Source organism: Danio aesculapii, chromosome 17 (genome assembly GCF_903798145.1).
Source record: "Danio aesculapii chromosome 17, fDanAes4.1, whole genome shotgun sequence".
In the NCBI taxonomy this organism is placed as follows: Eukaryota; Metazoa; Chordata; class Actinopteri; order Cypriniformes; family Danionidae; genus Danio; species Danio aesculapii.
Genome location: NC_079451.1, coordinates 6,441,488 through 6,453,505, shown reverse-complemented (window position 1 = coordinate 6,453,505; position 12,018 = coordinate 6,441,488).

Genomic DNA, 12,018 nt, shown 5'->3' with positions numbered 1-12,018 from the left:
TAATTACGGTTGGCAACACAATGTGGTGTCTTCGAAGCATATTAATATATCATGCCTATTAATGAAGTTGCACCTCATTCACAATAGAGCATGCTGATTGGTTCGAACCAAGTCTTTCTTATGAATTAATGATGAAAACTCAATGACGTCACTTTGTACTGGCCGGTACAGACAGCCAGTCTACACACTGAAATTTACACAGTGATCTCATGGCCATGACGTAGCTTCAAAATTTCTTTTTAAACTGGAAGAACGAATTTGCTGGAAATAATGGAAAAACAACCAATTTTCAATTTTTTTGTGAAATTTGTGTGTCCTAATAGTGTTTTTAGCAACGTGGGACACATATATGACTGCCAACATCTCAAAAAATATATTTTGGTGTTTCCTGAGCTTTTAACACCCACATTGATGCTCTTTTGATCACCAAATGATGACCAAAGTTTTATTCAAGGTTTATTACAAAGTTACACTGGACTTTGCATCCTTACAATGCATGTAAACTACCTTGAGGTCAAAACAAAATAAAAAAACATAAAAAATGCAAATCTATTTGATGTCAAATATCAAATTGACATCTAACATTGGCATCAAAAACATGTAAAAAATCGAAAAACAGGGCAGTCTTGCAAGGTGCCTGCTGGGATGGAGCCCACACTGTAACCCTGTTATGTAAAACTGTATGCCACAAAAGTTGGGAATTTAAGAGTTTAGGGTGCCATTTGAGGGAGGGTTTATGTTTCTGAAGCAGCTGTCTGAGGGAATAATTCAATAACTCATTCATAAATTACAAATGAAGTACTCTTGTTGACTTATAACGGCTACCATTTGTGTGTGTCTGTTATATCCATAAAAACCAAAGTGCAGGGGTAGCCATTTTTGGTCCCGGACAGCCACAGTCCTGCAGAGTCTTGATCCAACTTTGATAAGAACTCATCTCTGCCTGTAGCATTCTACTAACACTTATACCTCTCCAGGACAAAAGAGTCTCTGAAAAACACAACACTTTGCAGAGAGTGCTAGCGCATTCCGAAAGGGATATATTCAATTCAGGCTCATTCTGAAAACGTGCCACTGTATACATTTTTGGAGAGCGCCAAATACATCCCAGGAGCTACGTTTTTTTTTTTTTTTGCAGTTTTTGTTTTCATGAATCCACCAGAGGCCACTGTGTACGCTCTTTCAGATCTCAAATTTCTCTCACGAGTGCCATTCGCGCCTGCTGTTCTCATGTAAATCCACCAGAAGCCGCTGTTGATTGACTGACTGGGCCCTTAAGATTGAAGGATTTCGAAGGATACAACTGATGGACACTTTAGGCCCCCATAGTCCTTTGTGCAGGGAAGTTGTTTGCTCTTGCTCACTGTGTTCAATTTGAAAGGGTTAATCAATATGCCCTAATCTCTTCAAAGTGGTCCCTTTGACAGGATTAGGGCATAAGGTTGAGCCCTTCAGAATTGAATGCAGTTTTTGTCTGAACTGTGCAGTGGAGCGATCCAACCTGTGCAACGTGCAATAAAAGGAATAACAGTGTCTCTGCCAATCAAATTTGTCGATTTTCAGAAAGCAAAGATTAGCATTACCAATTAGCATTATACAAATGAATTTGTTGATACTTTTCATTCATTCATACATTTTCCTTCAGCATAGTCCCTTAGTCATCATTGGTCGCCACAGCAGAATGAACCGCCAACTATTCCGGCATATTTTTTACACAGTGGATGCCTTTCCAGCTGCAACCGAATACTAGGAAACACCCATGCACTCTCACATTCACTCAAACACTATGAGCAATTCAGTTTATTCCATTCACCAATACCGCAGTCTTTGGACTGTGGGGGAAACCGGAGCACCAGGAGGAAACACACGCGAACACGGGAAGAACATGCAAAATCCACACAGAAATGCCAACTGGCCCAGTCGGGACTCAAACCAGCAACCTTTCTTGCTGTGAGGCAACAGTGCTAACCACTGAGCCACCATGCCGCCAAGAGATACTTTAGAAGACTTTCACATGAATTCTTATTTTTAACGAATGATAACAGAGAAAGAACAGATTGGCAGTGAATTTAGGTTCAAAATCGAATGTGTTTCTCAATTCTGTTCCTAACAGAGTCCTTTTCATGACATTGATTTACAAGCCGTTTCCACAGTAATGCCATATTTAATGGGCCGATTTTATAAGAACAACAGTATGCATAAACAAGCCACCACAAGATCCCCAGCCTAATATTTAATGATTAGTTAACCGCCACAATATTACGATCCATGACACATAGGCCAAAATCTTTTAGGAGCCTTATCGGCATACAAGTTTCCACTCCACTCACATAAAGCCCCTTCCATTTCACTTTAGAGAACAAACATCAACTCATCTCCGACATAATGACTTAAACATTTCCCTTTGGTTGCAGTGATTTCGGCACAATGATGGAGCTACGCCAGATACAGTAGAAGAGCATGATCTCTTCTCCAGGATACTCATCCACAGGACTTTTTCCTGCTGTCCAACAGTCTCCGATTCCTAAATTGCACATTTTCCATATAAAACCACATTCATTCATTGTAGCTTACGCCGAGGCATGCCAGAGCACTGGCTTGAAATAAAAGTTTTACTATCCTTAGCTCAACTACAATCTGGTTTGCTTTAGCGCGCTGACAGCTTTCTCACTCTATTACTCACAGGTTTATTGTACAGGTAGGTGTTAAATCCTTAAAAGTTTTGAATTAGGGAATGGATACTGCATAACAGTGGCAGGTTACCATGGCTAAAGTATGGTCTTTTTCCTGTCCGTTCTGCTTTCCCTCAGCCTGTTACTCCATTATGACATAACCGGTCCGTCCCTCGCCAAACTCTCTCCATTGAAACCACAGCCATTTCCGTGCTGATAAACTGATTTAATGAAGACTCCAGAGTACACAAATGGAAACTTACCTCCCTGAAATGAAGGAGCCGTGGAGATCTATTGGAGGTACATGGTGGAGAAAATCCCCAAGTTCAAAGCTTCACCAAGACACCAATAAACCTGTATTCTTGGTAATTTGTGTTGCTGATCTGTGCCATGTGCAGCTTAGTGGCCTTATAATAGAAACCGTGTGGATATGTGGTCTGCCCGAATATTATGTCTGACTTTGTATCAATGGATTTATGGTAGTACATATGGTGAAGGAATAAGCGTAAGCCGGAGTCACAGTGGAGTGGATGATTGTGATACTTTTGTGGCGGAAATCCAGCAATAAATGTACTTCGGGGCTTATCGAACTGCCTCTGAAAATGCAGCAGTAGTCAGAAGACAAGGGTTTTTGACCAGTCGCTTGATGCTTTAGCGCTCTGTGGCATATGAGAGTAATTTTCTCTGCTGTAGACTTACTAGAGCCAAAGTAAAGTGGGTGAAATCACCTTTGATTTACCTATCGCTGGACTACTTATCAAGCGAGTGAAAACAGAATCTGGAAAAGTGCACATGGAAACTTGGCACTTTGAAGGGTTGGTGGTTTATCTGAAGATTTCACTTTTCAGTGAATTCTTGACTTTCATCAACCTATTTTCCGCTTTATGCCTGATTGCGAAAGCTGAATTACGTAAATATAGGTTTAAAATAGTCACGATAATTTTGTCGTTTCTTATTTAAATCATGTGTATTTGAAGTTAGATGTTACATTTAATTGAAATTGCTGTTAATATTTTAAAATGAGTCTAGTACTCAATGTTTGATTTATCACATTTTGAATAATTTACTTTTTTACTTTAAAGTCTGTGTGAAATCAACATGTACAACATTTATTTTGCTACAGCGCAGTGGTCCCCATGCAGACACGATGCTCGCAAGAGGTGCAACACACTCGTGCCTTCCAGGCACCCCAAGTTAAAAACATTCAAAATGCCACGAGTGCACTGTGAGTCACGTAACAAAAACTGACCAATCAGCTTCATATTTTGTATGGAATATACACATTTCGGTAGACTAATTATCTCAGATGGTTGCTAAGGAAACCCCCCTCCCCCACCTCAGGCCGCAGTAAAATTAAGCATTGGCCAATTCGCAGTGATAAAAAGGTTGGGGACCTCTGCTATAGCACATATTGTTATTTTTTAGGTGAACAATTAATCTAAGTATTATATTATAGTATATAAATATGACCACTTACTTCTGCGTTTGGAGTGGTGGTCCTTCTCTGTTGACGTCCATTTGACTTCAGGCTTCAGTCACAATATTCTTAACCACGCCCCCTTACCATTAGTTTGCTATGAGGAAATGATGCCCAAAAAGAAAGCCATGCCCCCTACTTAATATTCATATTCATTCAGCTAGAATAACATCAACATACAGCAACTCCAGTTTACACCAACGTTAACTATTAAGTTAAAAATATTGATATTTAATTTTGTTATTTTTGTTGTGTTTAATTGCTAATTGTTTTGTATGGATCTAATTAAATTGACAAAAGTGATTTTGTACTGTTATATTATACAATATAATATGTATGTATTATATACGTGTATATAAATACTAATATATTGTCCACTTTAATGTTTCAAAGTACCTGTGAAAATCATGTTCCATCCATTGTCTTAAAATTAAACAATAATTATGTACTTATAAAATATTATACAAAATAAGTCAACTGAAAATACTAAACCGTATCATATTTGAAGTGATTAAAAAACAATTACATTTAAGCATTTAGCAGATATTTTTATCCAAAGTGATTCACACCCATAAACCCACACATGGAGCAGTGGGCTACCCAGGGAATAGTTTGGGGATTTGGTGCTTTGCTCAAGGGATGCACCTCACCTGTGGTATTGAGGGTGGAAGAAAGAGCTGGTTAATCATTTCCCACAAACCCTGCCAGTGCCAGGACTCAAACCTGAGACCTTTGGATCACAAGTCAAATCTAACCATTAGGCCATGCAGATAAATTCACACTCAAACAGCTAATACTGCCCATATCACTCCTATTAGTACTACAAACATGGCCAAAAGTGTTATATTTTATCTGCAACAACATGTGACCTTTTAAAAAGATCAATTTGCTCATTAAAGGCATAGTTCATCCAAAATTTTAATTGGTTAGAAACCTTTATGAGTTTTTTCTTCTGTTGACAAAGAAATTTTGAAGAAATCTGAAATCCCGAAACCACTAATTCCCATAGTAGTAAAATAAATACTATGAAAGTCTACATTATTCAACATTATTCAAGATATCCAACATTATTCAAAATACCTTCTTTTGTATTCAACAGAACAACAACAACAAAAATACTCAAACTGGTTCGGAACAAGTCAAGGATGACAGAATTTACATTTCTGGTTGAATTATCCCTTTAACCATTGAATGCACATTATGGTCAGACATGAAGAGATTTTTACAGCGTTAAAGACCTGCAAACTGCAGAACTTCATCTCCAAAAGTAGGAAACTGATTATAAATGAAATATGGAGAATGTGACAAGATGATTGACAAACATGACACGTAACTAAGCAACAGAACTGTATGTTAATGAGGAATTAGTTTGTCCCAATGCTTACCTACTCATCAGTTACACACTAAAAATATGGACTTTTACTTTTATTGATTAGTGTAAGATAAGTAAAAGGGACAGATCTTTACTATAAAGGCCAACAGTAATTCTCCTCTCCCCCAGCTGGTGTCTGCCATTGATTATATCACACTCCACAGCTTCATTGACATGTTACCCCAACATGGACCATTATGCCGGAAAAATCCACATCAGCTCAGGCAACATGCAGCTACCTTGGAGAAGAAATGCCAATTAGAGCCCAGTGTGAAACATGCGCGTTTAACACCAAACGGCTGCCAAACCATGAACACCTCAGTGCCATAAAGTTAGTGGTTGTAAATACTAGGATGTGTGAAACTACTGCACAATGTTTGGAGCACTGCGACATGCACTGATTATAGTTAAACAGTTACGAAAGGCGAAAAACCTATCAGCAGTGCTTTCTCATTTTTCTACTAAGGGTGTACATTTTCACCTCAGTATTAGCATAGTGCAACACATGCTAGTCGTTTAGTTAACAAATGACAGTGAGCTAAACAAATACAACCTGATACCACGTTTAAATATTTGTCTGGCAATAAAAACTGAGCAGTTCCGTTTGTATTGTGGCTCAGCTGACATGGATGATACAGTCGCTCTGCCGGTGCAATAGTTTGCAACACTGTGAAAATCGTCCAAACACATGCAAGCTCATCATATCCTGTTTTTATTTCTTGTTGCCATGGCACAGGAAGTAAACTATGATAAATAAGAGCCGGTTGTTGAGGAAACAACTTTTTTTTTTAACTCTCAGTCCTTTTTTTAAGTAAATTCTTTCCACTGTGCCCCACCATAAATTAAGCTTATGGTGATTGCTCAGATTGTTGCAGTTAAAGCAGTATGGCATTTCTGAAATGTTTGTTTTATTCCCATTTAATCTTGTTTTATTAATACATTCATCTTAAATTGAACCCTGTGTACAGACAAATATGTAAGTGATGTCTATTAATGAAATATATAGCAGAACGCCCATGAAATGTTAAGGTTTTAAAAAATGTCTACATTCATTTTGGACTGTGAGGGTTGCTATTATTTTAAATGCGCAGTGCATGATGTTAGATGGTTTCACTCTGTGTACTACTGGCACAGCCTGTTTCTATATAATGCTAAAATAAAAAGGTAACACTTTAGTGTAAGCACTAAATCTCACTATTAAGTAGTGGCTTATTGCCTGCCTATTATTAAGATATTAGCTGTTTATTAGTACTTATAAAGTACATATTCTGCAAGATTTTATTCTACATCTTTAATTCTACCAAATACCTAAACTACTACCTTAATACCTAATAATAAGCAGCAAATTATGAGAATTATGAAGCAAATGGTCTTGTTGATGGTTTATTAATAGCGAGAATTGTATCTTAAAATAAAGTTTGAGCAAAAAAAAACTGATACATTGCCACATTGCATGGCTTTCAGTTCTAATTGTCTGTCCAAGGGCAACAAGAGAAGTCATATAAGTCTTCACTACTGTTCATTTTTTTTTCACAAGGAGTGTAAACGCCCTGGATATCTAGGAATAAACAGCCCTGAGACAAGAACTTCAGACCCTAAGCATTCAACATCCTAAACATTGTCAACTTCCATCTACTAGTCATACAATGGCATAACTGGAGAAAAGTGTACACTTAAGTGTACTCACACTAGGCATGGTTGTCTTGAAGCGTGCCCAGGCGTGATTATTCCCCCTCCCTTTTCCCCTTCCGCCCACACTCACATTGCATTTCATGCCTTCCGAGCCTGAGCACGCTTATATCAGATGATGCAACTGTTCAGTTTAACAGAAGAGAAGCGCTCTCGCTCAGCACAGTGGAGATGGCTTTAGTTAAATTGTTTTGTATTATTTGAAGTCATTCGATATGCAGTGACACAGCAAAACCTTTTGGTGAACAGATCCACCACTTTTAACAGTCATAAATGAGGTTTGCTGAAGAGTTTGTATCTTTAATAAACTATGACTGTTTACACTCATTAAAAAGTATGAATGATTAATAACCAATATAAAATAGTGACGCCAGGTCTTTATTTTTATGCTTAGGCACAATTTACACTCACACTACAAGCATACCATGCACCAAACCATGCTCTAGGACACCTCTTCCAATCGGGCCAGGGCCGGCCAACTGAACCACACCTGGGCTTGATTTGGAGCACTTACACTAGTCAAACAATCTAGGAAATGGGGATCAAAGGTGCCTGGGAATGGTTCAGATAGCCTCGTGTGAGTACACCCTTATTGACGGAATTGAAACTTCCAGTCATCAGGTTTCAACTTTGGACATTCTCCCTCAGTGGTTGACAAGTGTCAGTATGTCTACATAATCCCATTTCTCAAGCATATTTCACTCATAACAGGAGCGTTTAGACTCCAAGTATGGGAGAAAATGAATGGTGTGGCATTTGGTTTAAGCATACTTTTATATCCATATCTGTGAGTTCTGTCATTAGCTGTAGTCTAAAAAATCCCTCAAAGGCACAATGGTGCAACTGCAACCATCTAATAACCATCTAATTTTAATTATTGTAATTTATTTAGGTCACACTTTTATTTTGATGGTCCGTTTGTTGAATTTAAGTGACATTGCATCTACATGCCAAGTAATTCTCATTAGATTATAAGTAGACTGTTAGCTCGGGGTTAGGATTAGTGTAAGTTGACATGTACTTGCTAAGTTTCTTATTCAGTTAAATGTCTGTTGAAGGAGCAGTATCAACAGATATTAAGCAGACAGTCTACTAATACTCAAATGGACCATCAAAATAAAGTGTTACCCCGTTTTGTTTTTAAATTTGGAGACTGTCACTCAGAGATCATCCTCCAAATTTAGTTTAGTTGATATTTGATGTGCATGAGTGCCCAAAAGATGTCGGAAAGTTTAACATGGTGCCGTTTAATACATCTGCTGCATCTGACACTATTGCTGTGTCGTTAATCTAGATGTAATCACCTCAGCGTTCACTATCCAACTGAAAGAAAATGAAAGGCTGATGTCTTTTTATATTTGCATGTTGTTGTTTTTATTTGTAACCCATATTTTTATCTTTTGTATGTTGTGGATAAAATGTGTTATATAGTTTCATATAAATTAATTACATTTTTTCTTCATCCAACCAACCCACTCACAGGGGGTCCCGAACCTCACTTGGGGAACCACTGCAGCAGCTTACTGAGTGTCATGTCAAGCACTGCACACATAATGCACTCAAAAAATACCATTTGCCATTTGTTCAAACTATTATAAAAAATTTGGGTTTTTACAACTTTATTGTTCTCCATTGTTTATTGTTCAAACCACTTCCGTCATTCATTTATTTTATTTTCAGGTTAGTCCCTATATTAATCTGCAGTCGCCACAGCAGAATGAACCGCCAACTTATCCAGCATATGTTTTACGCAGCGGATGCCCTTTCAGCTGCAACCCATCTCTGGGAAACATCCATACACACTCATTCACACACATACACTACGGACAATTTAGCCTAGCCAATTCACCTGTGCTGCATGTCTTCGGACTGTGAGGGAAACCAGAGCACCCGGAGGAAACCCATGCGAACATGGGGAGAACATGCAAACTCCACACAGAAACACCAACGGACAATTTTTAAACAATGTAAATATTTAATAGGTTCTCTACCACATATTTCAGTAATAGAGATAATTTACATTATATTGAGTTTATTTTACATTATAAGACTTTAAATACACACATACTTGAGGGCTGAGACACAGACGTGTGTAACAAATGAGTTAAGCAATCGTGCGACTGTGTGAACCACATCTCACCTTCTGATCCCTTTCCAAGATCAACATTTTTGCGCTGTAATGACATGTAACGTAAAAAAGAAGGTGTATCAACTAATACTTCAGGCCTGTGATGAATAGGATGAAGCTTTGAATAATATTGTTTCAACGTCAAGATTTTGCGTTAAAACCATAGGTGTGTTGAGGGACACCAGAACAGTCTGTCAACTGTCAATCTGAAGAAGGGCGCCAACTCACCCACAACAGAGTTCCTATGGCAACATCTCCTCCCACCCAATGATATGTCCCTCAGAGATGACTGACATCATCATTGTTGTGTGTACACGTGATGCAACAGTGCTGGGCAATAAAAGCATCACTCTCGAGGACTGTGGACTTTATGCGTGTGTGTGTGTGTGTGTGTGTATTTTTTTCTCAGCTTAGACTCAGTGAAATGTTGTAACATTTTGTTTGTTCGCCTCACACAGAAAGAATGCATTGCTACAATGAGCCACTTCCCAGTCCTCCTCCTGTCTTCAGCAGGGATGAGCTCAGTCCAGCAAACTGTTATTCCACAGACTTCATTACCTAATCGCAGACGTCTGTGTTTGTTTTCACTGGCCTTATCCTCCCTTTCACTGCTGTACATGCTGATCTATCAAACTGGAAATAGGCTCCAACAAATAGCTGCTACTACGCTACAAAACAAGCTACAAATTTATGATATGCTTTACTTTTGTAGAGAACGACAACAGAATATCAAGTTACTCTTATTAAGAGCAGCAATTCAGAGTAATGATCCATAGCATAAACCATGGCAGTTTGTGAAGTAAGGGATAATGTACATATGGGCGGTTGTTTTCACATAATATTTATCAGCGGCCAGACGTGATGGCTGAGGGGATTTACTCTGTTAAAACAACCACCTAGATGTTCATTATCCTGCTTATCACACTGCTAATTGACACAAAAGCAAACAATTAGACACAAATCATTTATCTGAGCTGAACAATAATAATTCTTTCATTAAACGTAAAGCTTGCTGGAAAAAAAATGGCTGAATGCCACCTACACTAACTTTATTATTCAGTCATAAGATGACACGAAAGAGTCAAGAACAGCAATGTGACAGACGACAGACAAAGAATATATTAGTGGTGGGCTGTTATGGCCATTAATGTGCTGCGTTAACGCAAGATTCTTATCAGGCGATAAAAAAATATCGCCATTAATCTATTCTCAAAGTTGGGTTGGAAGCTGAGTCTGCTCTACACAAGCTATGATGACTTTCACCTTGATGTTTTAGCGCGGATGTATACCTGCCCGAATTGCACCGTAGGTGTCGAGAACTAGTCTTTGAATCTGTGTTTTCCTACTGTGAAATTACCACAACAAACGTGACACGCTAACATGGGTGCAGTTCACTAGAGTGAATTTGATTAATGTTAGCTCCACATCTAACTATCACGCACATGTAGAGTTTATGCGAGTAAAACATTACAATTCGAGTAAAACATACAAAAAAAAATGGACCGGGTGCTTTTTAAAATGAATGATGGTGAATGAAAGTCAAATCGGTGAGCCGTCTGACAAAAAAGTGCCCTTCTGAATGAAATCAGCAGGATGCCCTTCTGGATCTTTCACTTACTTCAAAGACACTACTGACTACGCTTACATGGACATCTGTAATCTAGTTATTTGCCATAATAGACAATAATATAATTAAGGTGTTAATGTGAAGTGCTTTCATGTAAGAGTTTTCTGTAATTTTGGGTGACTTTAACTGCAGTTCGGCAGTTTCACATTCACTCATGAACATTTCTTTCATGCCCCCGTGACAAACTGGGGTATTAGATGCAAAAAAGGAGTAACAAGACAAAGGAAACCGTGTCGTAATGTTCACAATTCAATATAACAAGACTCAGCCAAGAAGAATGTGTGTGCTGTTTAAATAATCCTGTAATCAGTCCATGAGCAGCTTCAGCTGTGAGTGAGTGGAATCAGCGGAATCTGGAACAGGTGCGTGTGAGCGGTGCATAACTGGAACTTGTAGTCCATGTAATGGCGGATTTGTAGTCCTTATAGCGATCTGCATGTATTCCAGAGAGCTGCAAGCATAGATCCCTGGTGATTGTGACACTTTAACTCTAGGGAAGTTGTGGAATTAGAGTGTTTCTTTAACCAACCTTTTCTAGTGGATTTCATTTTTGCTTAATAAGCACAATTGTTCAAAACTAATCTATTGAATGCAAGTACAAAAACTGCATACACATTCAACCAACAACTTCAGATAAATGTAAAATCAACATTTAGAAACTGTTCATTATTTTACAAATACAGGCAAGTGCTTTTTAAAGATGTTTATCATATGTTTTACCCAGCAGATGCTTTCCAGATGAAGAGCTCTTTAAAAGATATCTTCATCATAACTAAGCTGAACTACAAAATATGCTGTAGCCTGACAAGCTACAGTTTCAAAGTAGTTTCCATAATACTAGGAACAAGCAATATTAAATGAAGAGTTCACCCAAAAATTTAAATTCTTTTATCATTTACTCTTTTTTTTGGACCCTTTCCCTGGTCCAAAACTGTTAAAGTTTCTTTCTTCTGTTGAAAACAAATGAGATATTTTGAAGAAAGCTGAACACCTATAACCATTGACTTCCATAGTATTTGTTTTTCTACAATGGAGGTCAATGTTTACAAAATA